This window comes from Staurois parvus, unplaced genomic scaffold, assembly GCF_062004578.1.
Source record: "Staurois parvus isolate SC_StPar_1 unplaced genomic scaffold, SC_StPar_1.0 ptg001432l, whole genome shotgun sequence".
Lineage (NCBI taxonomy): Eukaryota > Metazoa > Chordata > Amphibia > Anura > Ranidae > Staurois > Staurois parvus.
Genome location: NW_028319228.1, coordinates 8,447,784 through 8,454,112, shown reverse-complemented (window position 1 = coordinate 8,454,112; position 6,329 = coordinate 8,447,784). Strand labels below are relative to the sequence as shown.

General features: G+C 40.5%; 1 pseudogene; it reads right to left on the bottom strand.

Annotated features, from left to right (window-relative positions):
* Positions 1 to 3,421: 3,421 nt before the first annotated feature.
* Positions 3,422 to 4,450, bottom strand: LOC149436046 (uncharacterized; annotated as a pseudogene).
* Between the last annotated feature and the right edge of the window lie 1,879 nt (positions 4,451 to 6,329).

Sequence of the window (6,329 nt, the reverse complement as noted above, 5' to 3'; positions counted from 1 at the left end):
GAGACCAGTTTTGTTTACACACAGGTCTCTCCCCTGTCAGTTTTACACAGCGATCTCCGGGTGTCGGCGGGGAATCTCTGGCAAGGACCCAGTAATTGACATCCCTAGCCACCAATGGCAGTGCGGGTAGGGCAGAGTATGCGCCCCCTGTAAGGGATTTCCGGCAAGACGAATCTCGATTAGAAATGCACATGTGCATAGGAATTCTGGTTGTGCGCATGCACGCAGAAATGCACGATCGTGCACACGCACGGCAAAGATTGGCGCCAGACGGCCTATTTAAAGAGTGTCTCTGCCCATGTTTAGTGCTGACTGGTCTTCAGCTCCCCCGTGTCCTGCTTGTTCCCGTGTGATTCCTTTGTTGCTGACCCGGCTTGTTCCTCACCTGACTCTGATTGCTCTCCTGAATGATACTGGTTCCTGACTTTGGCTATGCTCCTGACCCTGGCTTTCCTTCTGATTCTGTACCGTGCTGCCCGACTGTTGATGACTCTGGCTATTCTAATGACACTGCTCCTGTCTCTTGTCCTCATTACCTGCCTTGCTCTGGTGCACTCCTGGCAATCTACAAGACCTTCTCTGCTTGTTACTACTGTGCCTGAATCAGAGGATCATCAGCCTTCCAAGGTCATCATCCGCAAGAGCTGCAAACAACAACAACAACTACTGGTGCTCTTGTCCCCCTGGTCCCTAGACTCCCTCTGTTCCAACCCCAGCAGGGTCAGGGCTAGTGACACAAGTGAATTCAGACTCACATCAGATACGTGACACCCCCCTACCCGGAAATGCAAATTATGTATATATACACACACGTGATTTTGCGCAGCTCTGCCACCCTGTAGCAGTAGTTCTACTATAGGGTGGCAGGCAAGTGGTTAAAGTAGATGTTGTCTAATGAATTAATGTCCTATTTGACTGTTGTTGCTTTGGAGGTCTCTGTAACAGTTCTGCTTTCTCTCATTACTAACTAAAAAAGATAAAGAGATTCCAGGCAGGTTGGTTTAATAGGCGAGTTCAGCCTCTTCACACCTAGGGAGAAAGAGTCTAATTAACTATGACACCCTGAAGCTATGAAATTTGGATTAATAGGATTTTCAATTTGGAAGGGATGTTGCCCATAGCTTAGTGACTGGTGAAAAGTCACTTTGCAAAGAATACCCAATCACATACAAGGAAAATTTAAAAATATATATACTGTATATTTGCTTGCCTGGTTAGACAGCATACATTCTCAACCTAAGTCTTTTCATCAGAGGGGATACCACAGATGTATTTTGGTTCAACCTATTAATGCAACACTCCATCAATAATAGCCACTATTTTTGTGTTACCAATTATGTGAGCAGTATTATACCACGATATACAGTGAGTGGCTCCGTGCGTGCCACTTGCATCACCTTTCTTCTCTGGTGACTCTCACCATATGGGGTTTTATGGGCTTTTTACACCAGCGCACTGATGAACATCATCCTTTGATAACTATATTATGGACTCTCCTGCATTCTTGCAGAAGCATTAATCGAAATGTGTACAGTCGAGTTTTGTCCATATCCATAACCAGTTTATTCTTATTATTGTAGACCTACACTGAGCCCTGTACACTATGGGGTGCTAATATTATATGAGGATGCTGATATCTCTGTTTTATACATGTGATTTTAACATCTTTGATACTTTTTCTAAAATACAATTGATACTTTTGAGATAACACCTTTAAAGTTCCATTTTTATTATTTATTATTATATTTTTATTGTATAATTTTTTGGGTTGTGGTGTTCTTGTTATCAATTCATATACCTATATATGTCCCTTTGCAATGTAAACAGCCTGTTTTCATTTAGTAAATCAACCGCATGATGTACCAGCATTATTCAATTAGTTAAAACATAATTACGGCCATCACTGGGTATTATTATTATTGTCATGTAATAAGTTGAAATCATTAGGTTCCATCATGTAGATAGATGAATGAATGGTAATTTGACAAACAGATGGTCTTATCTTGAAGAATAAATATAAAAACAAAAAAAAATTATTTATAGCTATGCAAAAAAAAGCAGTAATTAGGACCAAAAAGTTTTAGAGTTGAAGCACAGAGATTACATAGCAAGGATAACCTAACCCAAAGACAGTGTGACTTCACCTTGAAAGCACTTCTGTGTTTGAAGTGGTATATCAGGAAAATACATTAGAAATAATGTCACACAAACTAGTGGATAGTGGAAGTGAACACCTAGGGCAGGGGTGGGTAACTGTGGCCCTCCAGCTGTTGTACAACTACAAGTCCCATGAGGCATTGCAAAACTGACAGTTACAAGCATGACTCCCAAAGGCAGAGGCATGATGGGACTTGTATTTCACCAACAGCTGGAGGGCCACAGTTGCCCATCCCTGACCTAGGGTGACTGTCTAGAGCACCAATAAACAAAATAAAAAGGAATACAATAATATTGCTTTTCTTCATTTCAGCAGCTGCAGCGGGTGGAGAAAAGTACAAAAAGGACACACAAAACATAGGGAAACTAACTGGACCATGTCCAGCATATGATATTTACAACTCCAGGTCCAGAAGAATATGCAAAGGATTGTTTGCCAAGTTCACTGACATTTCAAAAGCAAAATAAAACTGGTATGATCCATGCTGTTTTAAAAACGGTTTTCTTGAGATAGCTAAATGACTGTTTGCAAATGCTGAAAATGCTGTATAAAATCTGAAATAACAATTTGCAGGTGATATAACTGTTACTTTAGACCTCCACCAAGCAAGTAACCATAAAAAACAGGATTTTTTGCACTAACAGTAAAATCCATTTCTTTGTGTTCATGTAAGGTTAACTTTCTGCTTTAGATCATCACTAATGGCCCATACACACTATACAAAAATTGTACGAACGTATTCGTCCGACGAACAGTCGTGCAATTTTCTGACAGTGTGTACATCATTTTCGACAGACGACTCCAATCTCACGAACGAAAATTATGGTGCAAACATAAAAATTTTTGTCGTTTGTGAACAGAATGAACGAATGATCTTCGTTTAATATGTACAGTTATCGTACGAAAAGAATTGGATACGAACGACCGCGCATGATTGGAAGCTGCTCATGACCCGGAAGAACCCGAGGACAGTAAACACGACAGAATATTCGTAACCATTGATGTAATTAAACAGTTTTCTTCACCCAACACCCAAAAAACTATGTTTGTCACTTCATCACAAATAATGTGTGTGTTTGCATGTTGTTCCAAAAAAAAGTCACAATAAAAAATTATATGTTTTCAAAAATAACTTTATTATTCACAATATTTTCAATACAACATTTTTGCAAAAATAACCAAAAACCAAGATGAATAAAGTGCACAACATAGTGCTTTATGTCATGTTGAGAAAACAAAGAAAACAAAACATTAAACATTAAACTACAGATTGGTATAATGATAATCCTGGCACCATGACGAGGATTGACAATCTGGTGCAGGGTAATGCCATTGTGGTGGATGCTGCAGTGATGAAGGTGGTGTTGTTGTTGGAGGTGGCATTGGAGGTGCAGGTTGTGATTGTGCAATTATGGTGTTTGGGGTAATTTCTCCTCTTGCCCCTTTATTCATTACTTGGAGCAACAGGCACTCAGCCATTTGTCTCTGTTGAACTGACATGTTTCGCAGTTTGTTTGCGGTCAAGATTCCAAATGCATCCTGCTCATCGGCTCTCCTCTGTAGGGCTGCTGAAGCTTGCATTAGGAAGGATGTTGTAGCATCATCCAGATTTTTTTCTTTTTTTTGGTCTAGCCACAGGTGTTACGGGTGGTGGCATGGTGGTACCATGTGGAATTTCCTAGGGATGGAAAGTATTAAGGTAGCTTTAACAAATCATCCCAAAAAATCTAAATTACTTTCAGATTACATGCATATATGTAGACAAATAGTGCATAATAGTAGGAATGGATAATTTCAGGAATAAAAGGTGTTAAAAATAAAATATTTTACCAGTGTCACTGATAGCTCCTGTGTCACTGATTGCTCCTGTGTCAGTGGCAGCTCCTCCTGGTCTTCTCCATACAATTCAGGTGACAACTCATTTGAAGTTGATGGGAGAGTTGACAGTGATGTTCTGGAGTCACACTGATCCGTTAGAAAGCGCAAGCTGTTAAAGTACCAAAGTCTTGGTACATAGATGTCATCTGCTGCAGCCCCTGACCGTTCAGATGCACTGATTTTGTTTAGTTCTTTTTTAAATACAGTCCTCACATTTGCAATTTTGTGTTTGACATAATTGACATTTGCTTGAGGACAGACAGCTTTGCACATTTCAGTCAACTTGTTGTAGGCCTCATGCTTTTTATTTTTGTCAGAGTAGTCCTTGGACTTGACATTCCAAAAACAAGGCATCTGCTTGTATTGGTCAATGAACAGTGGCAAGAATTCAGGCAATGTAAATTTGTCTGCCATGGCTCCTGTCAAACAAATCCAACATATAATGCCTTATCAGTATGATATTGCATGCAATATTAATATATAGAATTAAGGCCTAAAGAGAACACGTCAAGGCTTACCTTCGTTTGTGACCCAAAAAAATCTTTATACGACGATTGGGCCGGATTTTCGTTGCAAAATATTTGTTGCGACTGAACAATCACTTGGTATGGAAGCTAGTGAGCGTGCGTCGTGAACTCCGCCCGTCACACCATTCCCGCTCTGTGCATGTACTGCGGCCTGCTTCCTGCGACATTGGGCCTACGAATGGTAGACAGCAAGCAGCATGGAGGACACAGAGGAGACACAGCCTTCCAGGAAAGAGCACAGCAAGAAGGCTGCAAGAAAGATAAAGGCTACAGCCATGAGCAGAGGAGAAATGGTGGAGCTTGTGTTTCTGCTTGAATGAAATGACTATGATGGCAAGCTTAAAAACTACAGAAAGCCAAATACAAGAAAAGATAAGATTCTAGATGAAGTGCTGCTTCAAACTTTATTTTGCCATTCAACTGCCCCAACCCCATTAAAGTAGTTCATATACGTAATGAGATTTTGCCGAGCACTTTGTGTGGGCAAGCGAGCATGGCCAATAGCAAGGGGTGCTAACCCCTCAATGGTTTCACGATCCTCAGTACATGAAATGTTTGCTGCCATTTCTGCTTCATTTTCAAAAGAGAGGCCAGTTATGTACCTGTCTGTATTCCTCCTTAGGAAATTGTGCAGTATACAGCAGCAGAGGACTAGGTTGTTCACTTTGTACAGTGCTAGATTGATGGAGGTGAGGAAAATGCAGAAACGGTTAGCAAGAATGCCAAATGCATTCTCCACCACCCTCCTTGCTCAAGATAATCTGTAATTGAAGATCCTTTGCTCCGTAGAAAGGTTCCTCATGGGGAATGGCTTCAGTACATTTTCACCCAACGCAAAGGCTTCATCAGCAACAAACACAAAGTTCATCCCCTCAATGTTTTCCTCACAGTTGGGTAGGTTAAGGGTTCCATTCAGCATGCGTTTTTGAAATTCTGTCTGGTCAATAACTCCACCATCAGAATTGTGACCGTTCTTGCCAATGTCAAGGTAGATAAACTCATATTTGGCATTTACCACGGCCATCATTATTATACTAAAGAAGCCCTTGTAGTTGTAGAAGTAGGAGCCTGAGTTTGCTGGTCGATTTATTCAGACATGTTTCCCATCTATAGCTCCGCTACAGTTTGGAAATTGCCACTGTTCATGGAATTGCCTAGCAACTTTCTTCCACTCTTCAGCATTGCTTGGAAACTATAATCAACAAAAGAAGAAAAAATATTGGTAAGACAATATAAACAAAACACTTTAGGGTTGGCATTTACTGAACTTCATTAAAGGAATTCTTAAAGACATTATTTTACATAAAAATAAATGAGCATTAATGATTTATGATTTATATTGGGGCAATTAAAAAATGACTTGTACCTTAATGTATTCCTCCTGTAGGACTTTGATGATGGCCATGCAGGTCTCAGGAATTATTACTCCAAGGGCTTGTGGTGACATGCCAGTGGTGAATTTCAAATCCTGCAGGCTTCGCCCCGTGGCAAGATACCGAAGTGTGGCAATCAAGCGTTGCTCCACACTAATTGCTTCTCTGAGAATGGTATTCTGCTTGGCAATGTGTGGCTTTACTGCAGTCAGAATTTGATTGAAGCAGCTGTCATTAATTTGCAAATAATTACAAAAATAATCAGGATTGTTTTCATGCAATTCTCTCAACAGAGACATGTGGGAATACTGGCCACGCCTAAGTAGCCATTTCTTGCACCACAACCTCCTTTTTGTCTTCTTCCTCTGTTGCCTCTGTATGGCCAGAATTCCT